This window comes from Nyctibius grandis, chromosome 10 (genome assembly GCF_013368605.1).
Source record: "Nyctibius grandis isolate bNycGra1 chromosome 10, bNycGra1.pri, whole genome shotgun sequence".
NCBI classification, from domain to species: Eukaryota; Metazoa; Chordata; class Aves; order Nyctibiiformes; family Nyctibiidae; genus Nyctibius; species Nyctibius grandis.
Genome location: NC_090667.1, coordinates 11,781,570 through 11,793,898, shown reverse-complemented (window position 1 = coordinate 11,793,898; position 12,329 = coordinate 11,781,570).

The window sequence follows — 12,329 nt, the reverse complement described above, 5'->3', positions numbered from 1 at the left end:
ACCCCTCCACACCGCCCCTGCCCTCCTCCAAGCATCCCCCACAGTGACTGGCCATCACTGTCTCCAGCTACTGCACCCCTGGCCCGGGCACCAGCAGTGGGAAGGGGCTGGTTGTCAGGTGCCGGCTCCCCCTGACCGCAAGCACTGGTGTTAGAGCAGAAGCCCCTCTGCGGGCATCCCCCCCTGCTCCCCTCGCCAGCCTGGTGAGCAGAGCTGCCCGCAGCACTTTGGGGAGCGGCAGGGGCAGGACCGTGGGCTCGGTGGGGCTGGAGGCCAGGGTGTCGGGGCAGCAGGCACTGGCGCATCTCCCAGCCCCACACAGACACCGCTTTGCTTTTCCTCAGCACAGTGTCCCTGGGCAGGAGCCGCTTCAGCTCCAGCCAGCACTATAAATAAACCCACGCTCTTTTATCCCGCCAAATAGGTTCTCATTGATTTTACCCATTCCTCCTCCTCCCTCCTGCGTCCCTTTGGTACGTGAAGTCAGCTGCGGGGGAGCTCGGGGAGCTGCCAGCATGGTGGGGAAAATGCTGGCCCCTCCAGCCCCTCTCCCCGGTGATAGCCACTCTCCCCTGGTCTTAGCTCTCTGAACTGGCGGCACCACTGAAGGAGAAGAAACAAAGCTCCCTGGGGGAAGTTTGCCAGCTAATTATTTATTAATCTCCTCCTGACAGTGCAATCGCCAGCAGCGAGGCAGCCCCTGAGCCCCCCACTGTAGGGAGGAGGATGAGGAGGAGCATGGAGAGCTCTGCTGATGTGGTCTTCTTGCCATGGCCGAGGAGCTCGGGGTGAGCGGACACATCGCTTCCTTCTCCAGCTGCTTTGGTCACGGTTGTAGCGGTGGCTGAGATAAGGGGGGCGCATCTCAGAGGCCCAGGAAGTGCTGAGGGCTGGTCCCAGGGTGGTCCCTGGCCCCTTGCGGGGGATGTCAGCCGGGGGGCTCAGCCCCCCCCAGGCCCGGCGGTGCGCGCCTGCCTGCTTGCTGTGAGCGGTTATGGTGCGCATGGGAGCTCCCCGCGCAGAGATGGCGAGCAACGGAAATAACAGCAAAATCACAGCTCGCGCAGTCTTCCTGGCACTTGAAAGCATCTCGAGAGCTTAAAAAGCTGCAAGATGCTCTCATTCCCATCCCCTCCCTGCTCCCCTTGCCTGCACCGCCTGTGCATCGGGCCCCCTTCCCGGGGGTGCGCGGCCTGTCGCCAACCCAGCGGTCTCGAGCGGAGCGTGGCGAGTGCTGCCCGCAGCGTGCGGGGAGGCGGGGGGAGCGGGGCTGCGGGCACCCCCTGCCACACAGCATGCAGTCACCGAGGCGAGGGCAGGGCCCTGCTGTTTTGCACAGGTCTCTGTGTCAGCCGGGGCTATTTCCAGCTCAGAAGTGAGGGGTACAGCCACCTCGCTACGCTGCCTGCCGCAGGGACGGGCACGGTGTTCCCAGAGCAAAGAGCCAGGGGGTTGGATATTGCATCCCGAATTGCACAACGCGGGGAGGAGGGAGTGGTGTGCGATTGCCCACGCATTTCATGTATTTAAGGGCGCGCATACAGCCGCAGACTGAACGGACGCACGGAGAGATGCACCGAGGCTGCACAGCGCCCGTTGCCACCGACTAAGCGCTGGGCGAGAATTTAGAGCTGTTATTGTTAGCGATGCTGGTGGTGCTAGAAAGGAAGCGGCAGGGATGCGATAAAGCAGAGTTTGGAAAACGCTCTGGCCTGGAAAGGCAGGGGAGGGACCAGGATAAAAGGAGCAAAGCAATGTGCGGCAGTCTCCCTCCCTGCCAGAGCAGGTAACTGCAAGCTCCGCGGGGCAGGTCTCTGGCTCCCGATTGCACACTGAGTGCATGCCATCCCCCGTCCAGCTGTTGAGCCAAACCACACTCAGAGAGTGAGAGTTTTTGATTTCCAAAATGTTTGCCTAAGACTTTGCTCATTACTTTTCCCTGTGGTCGCTGTGAGCAGGAAGCGGGGGAAAGCTGCTTGGACAAGCTCCAAGCGAGGGCTACAGCTCTCCAGCCACAAGCCTTGTTCACTGCAGGGGTTTTGCAACTGGGGTTGTCACAACAGGGCAGCAGCTGCAGCCCAGTCCCTCCGGCCATAAGCAGAGGCAGATATATCCTTGCACCAGTGCTCTGTGCAGCAAAACCCGTCTGCTCTTTGGGTGCGCCCTCCTGGGAAGCCCAAGCAGGCTGAGACTGCCCAAGGGAAGCGAGCTCGTCCTTGACCAGCCTTCGGGAGTTTTCCCGGGGCGCTGGAGGTTTGCTGAGCTTCACCTGGAGGCTGTGGTACGGGGGAAGCCTCCATAGGCAGTACAGACGTGCCTGGCGTGGGCCACTCTCTGCCTGTGCAGCACGGTGAAGTGACGGATACGTGACATTACCAAAGCCCCAGGGACCCTGTCCGCTGCTTGCCAGTGCACATCCTATGTGCTGTTCAACTACCCTGAAGGTGAGCAGTGTTCATCACCCAGCTGGGCTTGGGCAGGCGGGTCTGCTGGAGGCAGGCGTGGGGGACAACAGCCGAAGGAGGGATGGACACAGAGCCGGGACCTGCGAAGGGTCCAGGAGGGCTCCGTGCCTCAACCTCCCGCCTTAGCCTGACACGTGCCCACCAAAGCCTGGCCTGGGGAGAGCGTGAGGCTGCAGCCAGACCTCTCACGGGCGTGGGCTGTGCCCTCTGCAGACAAGGCACCGGGCTGCAAGCGGCACCGGGCGCCTTCGTCCTTCCCACACCTCCCGGCAGAGCCCTCGGCATGGGAGAACTGCTGCAGCTTTTTGCTGGAGAAATCCCATTAATCACCCTCAGCACCACCTCCCTGGCCTTTGTCACAGTTTGGTGCCCCAGCGCCAGCTTCATTTTAAAGGCATTATTTATTTTTAATAAAAGCTATTCTAAACAGCGATGTCGTCGGCATGATAAAGGTAAAAATGTGGGGGTTGTCACAGTTGTCAGCACCCCCGGGAACGGGGGACTGGCAGTGCCCGGCTGCACTGCCCGTCCAGCCCGCACTGCCGCACGGGCAGAGGAAGAGATGGCCGGCAGCGCGTGCCCGCGGGCAGCCCATCTATTTTTTTTAATATGCAGGTGCACTTCTTACATATATTTGTTATTTTCTAAATGTTTAGAAACTTAATTTATTGCATGAATAAACGAGCAAGTATGACATATACAAATGTTGGAAAGTAAATTAGCGTGTTAAGCCCCTTTGTTAAAAGAGTATGTATTATTAAAATATCTATGTTGTAATGCGCTGGTACCACATTAGTGACAGTAATAAGAAAGACTGTTTATCCATACGAAACTAGATTCCCAGGGCACAGATCTGGCAGCATGCGTTGAGTAGGTGTGTGGCTGAGACCACAAGCCTTGGTGACCGGCGGCATCTCCATCTGCCCAGGGAGCCATGGTGGGTCATGGGCAGTGCTTCATGCCGCAGGCTGATGGCCAAGCCAAGAGCTTCACCCCAAGGTTTTCCGTGGAAAAGTCTGGCTCTGCTCCCCAGCCCCACGGCGGTGTCACAACAGGCGGGGTGAGTAGGAAGCGAGCAAGAAGCGAGCAGGAAGCACACCTCGCTCTCTTCCTGAGCATCTCTGCTCCTTCCATTACTTTTCCTTCTGGCAGGCAGGAATAAAGCTTCACCAGAGGCTCCTGCACCCCTGCCCCTGCGGCTCTGCCCGCTCTGGCTGGCTCCGCTGGTTTCTCCTGCGGCGCCGTGGCTTTCGGCAGGGCCGGGCAGGGGCAGGGTGCTAGGCAGGGGCAGGGTGCCAGGTAGGGGCAGGGTGCTGTGCCGGGGCTCCTCTCAAGCTCAGTTTCTCCCCAGGTTTTCCAGAGCGGCTTTATTTGCGGGCGGGAGCCCCGTGAGTGGCTGTATTTGAATGCTGCCTGGCTGGAGCAGAGTGCAGCCGCGGCTGGGACAAAACAAAACCCGCATTCACGGGTGGTCATTTAAATTCCCAGCAGCTGTTCCCTCCCAGCATGCTCACACCCACCCTTCTTTGCTGTCCACAGGCACTTTTGGGGGCTTTTTCCCTGGGTGGTAGGGGAGAGTGTCCTCCAGCAAGTTCACCTGCGACCAGCATCTCTCCTCCTCCTCCCGCCTCCTAAAAATAACTGGCCAGCCCTGGTGGTAGCTGGGGGCTGCTCTTCGTTTGGGTGTCTGAACCCACTGGGGGGTTCAGACCACCATGGTGCCTCCCCCCTGCCCCAGAGCAGAGGGTCGTCAGGGCCGGCTGGGTCCTCACCCCACAGCAGGAGCCCCACGTGCTCACCGGCACCCCCAGCCCCTGCGCCCATTACGGGTGCCCTGTGGCTGCCTCCCCATCCCCGGCTCATTCCCAATTCCTTGTGACGGTGCTTCACCCCCTGGGGTGCTCCTTGCAGTGGGGACAGCTGCCCAGCCTGCCTCCGGCGCCGCACCCCCAGCTCCAGTGGGAGAACCAGCCCCCCACGCCGAAAGACACTCAGCTTCCCAGGGCAGGGGCACGGAGAGGTGTGCACCCCCGGGACACCAGGGTAAACCCACTGCGATGGGGCTTTGGGCCAGGAGTAGCTGGGGGAGCCCGAGCAGGAGCTGAGTGGTGCCTTTTGGCCCCTGGCACGCTCACGTGAGCAAGAAATTGCTCGCGCGTGGTTTGGTCTGGTTGAGTTTAACCCCGGCCCTGCTCTCCCACGCGGGCTGTCCGCACAAGGGCCGGGCAGGGAGCAGGCAGCGGCACGCCGCGGTTTGCCAGCGGAGACAGGCAGCTGCTGTGAGGAGCCGGTGGTGAAACGCTGCCTGCAATCCCATTACGGCTGCGAGCGCAAATGAGCTTAGTGGCCTCAATTTAATTCCCGTTTGTACGTGGTGAAAAAAAACTAAGAGAGAAAGAAGAGTGAAATCACGGATAGGCACGGGTGGGCTGGGATGGGGATGCAGAAGCCGCAGCCACATGGGAGGCACGAGGTGCTGGGGATGCGCCCAGCCCGGGGCAGAGGGTGCTGTGCTGGCAGCAGGGACGGTGCCGCAGCAGGAGGACACGGACACGCCGGTCCCACTGGATGTGCCCAGCGTGCCTGAGCCCGCGCTGGGAGAGTGCCCACGGGCTTGTGTGGCTGGAGCCCGTTGGCAAGGGAGCACACCAGGCACAGGGCTCCCCTGTCCCAACCGGAGAGCCACACCGATGGCAATGGCATGAGCTGCTGCGGGCCAGCTGCGGGTGCCCGTGTGTCCCTCCTCTCCTCACCCCTGCAACATGTGTGGGGCTGGGACGGACCTGGCCATGGGAGGGCTGGAGGAGGGAAGATGCCGCTTAAAGCCCCGAGGAGCTGGGGCTCCGATTTCAAAACATAAAGTGAGGATTTTCACCTGTATTTGCTTAGTGAGTTAATGACTTTATTTCTGATTTGATGCTCTTGTCTCTGATGACTCAGGCACGAAAAGGGAGAGCAGATAAGAGCAAAGAGGCCTGGGGGGAGGGATGCTGGTGGCTGCTCGGTGCCTGGTGTCCCCCAGCCTGGATCCCTTCCAGGAGATTCCAGAAATGCTGTCGGCACTGGGAGCAGGACCGCGGGCACGGAGCGGGCAGCAGCTCAGGGAGATGAAAGCAGCAGCAGCCATCCCTGATAAGAGGTGGGCTCTGCCCTGTTATGGCTGTGGCAATCGCACTGACAAGAGCAATAGGTATTTTATACTTGGCATGACCTGCCCGGATCGTGCTGTACCACCCCAGCCCTCTGACCTCGTCCTCTTCTGGGAGGAATAAACCTCTCTGATGGGGAGGAGAGGAGCACTTCTCCTTCCCCTGACACCTCTGGCTGGGCAAAATGCACATTTTCTTTGGTGAGGGGGAGGTTTCTCCTCTCCCCCATCACTTACTTCCAAGTTCCGCAAGTCCCGCAGAGATGTGAGCAGAGCTCTCTGCAGCTGCCAGGCTAGCATCTCAGCTCTTCCAGATAAACAGAAAATGACCCAGTTTCTTTATTTTCCTCTTTTCCCAAAGTCCAAGCACCCAAAAAATGAGACAGTAAGTGGAAGCCACAAATAGATTTCACGTATCCTGATAGAGCCAGGAGATGAAAGCAGAGGAAACAGCTCCTGCCTCCCCTGCCCTGACCAGGTATGGCAGCATGTCCTCCCTGGGGTTGGCTTTCCCAGGCCCAAGAAGCAGGAGGGGCTTTGGGGCTGACCCCAGCTCAAGTCCCACACTGCCTATGAACTGCTTAGGAAAGCCACCACCCCCTGCCCAACCCCAAGGGCTCTGATGCTCTTTGCCCCTGGGTACGGCGGGGTTTGGACCAGCCAAGGTCCCAGGCTGGTGCAGGCAGGATGCTGACTCGCTGGCCTGGTGCCCCAAGGAACATCTCACTGCCGCAGTTCAGCTCCACTGCCCCAGGATCTGCAGCTGGATGCACCTCTGCTTCCACCTGGGAAGGGCTCGGGGTGCAGGAACCCCTCTTTTCTTAGTTTTTTTTTACCTTGGTCCTTTTTTTTTGAATGATGCCACGGTGGCTTGTACAGTCCCCGCATGCCTCGGGGCACCAGGCTTTTCTGAGGCAGGGTGGGAGCCTCCCTGGGGCTGCTCCCCTTGCCTCCGAGTGCTAAGGTGAGCGGCAGAACGTGCCCAGCCTTTAACTATTGCTTCACATCCCATCCGGAGACAGAAATCTGCCTGCTGGCTTTACAATTAAAATTGAAATGATTTGATTATGGAGCTTCATTAGTAAAAACAAACACCAGGCAGCCTTCCTCCCTCTCCCCACCTCCTGCCCAGCCGCTCCTCCCCGGGGCTGCTTTAGGTAAACCCCAGCCAGGATGTGGGCTGGGCACACAAAGGGGGTTCGTGTCTGTAGCTTGTAGCTACAGATGGGTGCAGCCCAAAGGAGGCAAGTTTTAGACCCATAAATCACCTCCTCCAGGGAGAGATGCAGTAACAGGCTCGGATTGATGGCTCGGTGGGCTACCGCCCAACAGCGGGTGCAGCGCTGGCTTTAACAGCAGCAGGACATTTCCCAGCCCCACACAGCCCGCTGAACGCGGGCAGACCTTGCTGGGGGGCTCCCAAAGCCCTCGGGGCTCCCAGTTCACACTGTGACTCCATTCCCTGCATTCTGTTAGTCTTTGCGATGGGGCTGTTCACACCTTCACACCAACCTGGACTTGCTATCACCGGGTCTGTTTTTCTTCCCCGCAGCTGTCTCATCCCGGGGGGCAAGCGGGGAGCGCGGGGAAGGGCTGAGCTGGGGCGGTGCGGGCTGCCCGTGGCGTACGCAGGTGTTGAGTCCCCGAAGCCACAGCAGTTCTGGGGGAAGCAATTCAATTAACACTGGGAGTGCAGGAACAGGCTGTGCAGGCTGGGAGGAGAGGAATGCTAATGAAGGAGGGCTTGGGGATGCTGCTGGCTTCGAGTGCCGCTCGCCCCGCTGCTCCCAGCGCCTGGCTTTCCCTAGCAGCTGGGATGGCTCCGGGCAGAGGGGACGTGAGGTGGGAATTCGGCAGCCTTTCTGCCTCCGCTGCCCGCTGCGAGGAGGGGGCTCTTGATGCTGAATTGGTGGCCCCTTTGAAAGGGGACGATGGCAGTGCCTCGTGGCACGCAGGGATCACCCACACAGCTTCTCCCCGGGGCGGTGAGCCCATCCGGGCAGGGGAGGCTGTCTGCTCAACCACGGAGAGGGGGTCCAGAGCCCCTCTGCCCAAAATGGCTCAAGGCAGGGCTGCCTTTGCAGCCTGGGGGGCACCAGCACCCCAGAGACAGACCAAGGGTTTTATTTGGGATGCCTTTGCAGGGATGTATTTGGGGAGCCTTTGCAGTCTCAAGTACCGCTGCAACAACCAGGCACAGCCACCCCGAGGATGCAGGCACGGGGCCGGGGGAGGAGAGCTGTGGCCGTGGGTGTCTGTCCCCTTTGCCAGGCTGGGCAGTGGGAAAGGGCGGCTGTCACAGGAGCCGGCAGGAGGGTGCCCTGCACATCATCCCCACCACAATCCCTCCTTAACTCCTGTGGCCTCTGGAAAGCCCCGGAGTGCTCTCTAGCCAGTGGAGTGACCTTGGGGACAGCATGAGCCCGGAGGGATCTGCCTTTTGCTGCCAGGCAGACGAAGGCCCTTGTGCCATGGGGCTGAGGAAGCCCCAAGTGAAAGGGTGCATTGCCTCAGGACCACTGGCTTGGGGGCTCCCTGCCTGGGGACCCCCTGGGGACATGGCGGGGCAGGGGCACATGGTGCGGGGGCTGGCACACTGGCTGAGCTATTCGGGGTGGGTAGCATTGCCCGGCTGCTCCAGCTGACTCATGTCACGTCAGGGCCAGGCTGGCTTCCCAGCGGCATGAAGCCCCCCCGCAACTGGTGGCACTGGGCCGAGGTTTTGGCAGGGCAGGCAGCGGCGGGGCGTGGGTTATAAGGTTACTCCGAAGAAAGAGCAGCTCCCGGCAGGACGCTCTCCTCCCTAGCTCTGTGCCATCCGTCTGCCTGGCCTCCGCTCAGCGCCTGGGGATGCTCCAGCTCCATCCCCCGTGCAGGGGCCTGGATGTGGCCCAGGGATCCGGCTGCAGGGCTGTGCTCTGGCAGCGGGGTCTGGCTGCAGGGCTGTGCTCCAACAGCAGGGTCTGGCTGCAGGGCTGTGCTCCAACAGCGGGGTCTGGCTGCAGGGCTGTGCTCCAACAGCAGGGTCTGGCTGCAGGGCTGTGCTCTGACAGCGGGGTCTGGCTGCAGGGCTGTGCTCCGGCAGCGGGGCTCGGCCGCAGGCATTGGGGCAGCACGGTTAGTCCCCTCTGCCTGGGCAAGCGTCAGGGCGGCAGCACTAACAGCGTTGTTGTCCTACCCAGGCTTGCCTTGTGGGCTAAATCTTTAACCAGATCAAGGGTGTAACTTTATCAGTGTCTGGAAAAACATGGCACCATTTCCCTGGGGCAAAGTGTCTCGAACCCTGCAGAAATCCCAGACATGGCTCCTTTTCCTGGGCCCCACTCGGCAGCTCTCTGGCACTCCTGTTCGGCCCTTAGGCACGGGGAACCGCAGGACCCTCTGGGGCAGGGAGCACCCTGCGCCCCTTGCACGGCCTGGGCTCCCATCTGGCCCCATCTGCCCTCCAAAATCACGGTTTGCACAGACCCAGGCACGCCGGCATGGTGCCAGCAGCGAGGAGCTGGCGCTGCCCGTTGTAGGGTGTACCTGGGCACGGATCGCCCTCGTGGCGGGCAGTGCGGGAGGAAAGCCACCACCAGAGCAGAGACTTCTGTGTCCCCTCGAGGGGACCCCCCCGCTGGCACCACAGCCTCCCCACCAGCACCACCGGCTCCCCAGCCCTGTAAAGCTTTCCACCACCCCTGCCCAGGATGATTGATTATTGTTATTAAGGCTGGAGAGGGTTGCTGTGCACGTCCAGGTGGTTCGGGAGCAATCAGTCACCCTCTGGTGCGGGGGGGCCAGGCTGCCCCTCTGTCCCTGCCCAGGTGGGAGCCCTCCACTGCCCAAGCGAGGATCCAAGGCAGCTCCTGGCACTCCTGGCACAGCCAGACGGAGCCCTACCTCCTCGCGGGCTGTATCTGATGGGCACGCTCCCGGCCAGCCCTTCCTGGGAAAGGGCAGGGCTTTGGCAGTGGCGCAGCCCCAGGGCAGGGCTCAGTCCTGAGCTGACCCCTGTACCCCCAGCGCGTCTGATGGGGTGTAGGAACCAGGGTCTGCAGCCCCTCGCCCGCCCAGCCCTCTGTCAGGGATTCCCCCCCTGCCAGGGTAATACACCCACAGCAGCTTGTGCTTTTATGTGGGGTGGGTGCAATGGAGGGGCTGAGGAGGAGAGGAGGGGTGCTCATCCCTGGCACAGCACATACCAGCCGGCACCCCCGGCAGAGCAGTCCCGGGGGCCATGCCAGGCACAGCTCCAGCCAGGGGCTCAGCTGGCAGTGCCGCGACAGCAGGGACATTGGCAGCCGCTGCTGCCAGCTGCGAAGGGAGGGCTGTAATGATGGTCCGTCTCAGCGAAGGTAGCAGAGCATGAAAGCAATTTCACACTTTATTAGACAATTCAGGTGCCGGCTGCGCAAGCCTGGAGCGAGCACTGCTGCTCGTGCCTCTGCTGCTGTCTTGCAGCCCCAGGGCCGCTCTCCGCGGGGCTCAGCCCTCCCTCGGGCCGTGCTGTGCAGGGCTGGCGGCACGGCGAGCAGGGCCAGCGCGGGCTGCCGGGGGCTGCTTCCCACGGGCCACCCTGCTCCCACACACGTCTGGGCGCCTGGGGACAGCGCAGCTGTGGGCTGGCTCTGCTGGGAGCCAGCTCAGCCTGGCAGAGCCGTGAGATCGAGCATGGTGCCTGCAAGCACAGCTCCGCTCGGGCTGGCCGTGCCCTTCAGCCTGGGGCAGCCGCCCTGCTCCTGCCGGGTCCCCCCTGCTGCCCTCCTTCCCTGCCCATGCCACCCTGCTGCGTCCCAGCTCCCCTCCTGGCACCCCACGGCGAGGGGACAGGCCTGGATTTGGGAGCCTGGGCTTGGGGCTTCGCTGGCGGCTGCTTTCCTCCCGCCTCCCTGCCGCCCGGGTGCCCCAGCAGAGCCAGCGGGCACATCAACACCCGGGCACGCAGCCATCCTCCCTGCCACCCGGGTGTCTCCACCTGGAGATGTGCTTTGCGGCTCTGCACCTTGCCCAGGGCCACCACCGTGTCCCTGGGGATAGGCATGCCCTGCAAGGCAGGGGAGAGCAGAGACTGAGCCGCCACTGTCCTGCTCTCCGGCACACGGCTGGGCTGGCTCCCTGCACTCTGGGGACGCGGCCCTGCGCTGTCACACCCCACGGGTGGACGCTATCCAAACACCTGCACTTCCAGGGTGTGAATCAGCCCGGACAGGAGCGCAGCAGCCGCTCCCGGACAAGCCGAGCTGCCCGGCAGGCTGCTCCTGCAGCCGGGCTGTACCGGTGCCAGCCCCCTGGCAGGTCAGCAGGCAGGCCGCAGGCAGCAACGCCTGCCAGGCTCCATTGCCACCTTGCAGATCAGCCGCGGACATGGCCCGACCCCGGCCCGGCAGGCGTTTCCCTCCCCCTTGCATGGCCCTGCTCCTGCGGCGCTGAGCCATGGCGCAGCGGCACCCGGCCGGGGCCATGCCTAACCTTGGCCTGACCTCCTGGCGAGGAGCCGGCCCTGCCCGGCTGTCCCCCCACACCCCCGGCCACGAGCGTGTTCCACCGGGCTGGCCAGAGCATTCCTCCCAGGAGAGCCTGTCCTTGCCGGGCTATTTAAAGGCACACTTGTGCCCTTTATTGCCCCTCGTGTTGAGGCTGGAAGAGCCCCATACCCGGTGACTTCAAGGGGGCACTTCCAGGCTTGGCGCAGCAAACCGGTGCCACAAGTTTAGGTGAAATCAGGGGACAAGTGAGGGATGTCAGTGCTCCGTGTCCTGCAGCCAGGTCCCAGGGCACGTCCTGGGACAGACCCTGTGTGGAAGGTGCCACCATCGAGGTTGGAAGCAGGACTGGTGGGTGCTGCAGAGTCCAGCTCGCCCCTTCGGAGCCACACGAGCTAATTCCCCTTTTCCTAGCGGGGATGTCCACAGCACGCTCCAGCCGCCACCGGGACCTCGGGGTAGGCAGGGCACTGGTGCCACCGCTGCTAGGCAGGGTGCTGGTGCTGGCTGGCTCAGCGCCATTCAAAGAAGCCTCTTGGTGTCTCGGCTGCCCCCAGCTTGGAGCACAACCATGTTATCTGGCAGCCGGTGCCTGACACAAGCAGCGCGTCCCCAGTATGCTGCCACCTCCTGCACAGCTCACATACCTCTCCTGGTGGAATGGGCATGGGCTGTTTCCATCTCGCCCTTCACGGCTGTCAGCCCTGGCAAGCGCTGGCAGACGGACACTTGATGGGTAGAGCGGGGCCCAGGACACCTCGCAACAGCCTGCACCCCCCGTGCCGGCCGCAGGCAGGGCCCAGAGCTCCTCCTGGGCAGCACTGACGCACAGGCAGCACAGGCGGTGGTGGGAGGGAGGGACGGGAGCTGTTGCTTCAGAGCACGTGAAATCCAGAGTCCTGATGAGTGGGATGGAGAAAGCCCAGATGGCTTTATGAGCTGCCTAGCAAGTCCTGCCTGCCCCAGGTCTCCTTCCAGCGGCCAGATCAGGGCACAGGCAGCAGCAGTTTCCCATGTCCCGCTGCTACCTTTCACCCTCCGAAGGGTCCCGGGCACCCGCGGGCTGCGGAGTGGGACCTGCCCGAGCCGCTGACTCCTGCCATCGCCTGCACTGGCGTGGGGCTGACTGCATCTGTGCCCCGCTGAGCTGGCAGGAAGGCGGCTCAGGAGGGAAATCGGACCTGCTGTGATTTGATTAGGAACGGAACAATCCGGAGGAACCATCAGCAGCGAGGTGTGAGCCCTGCC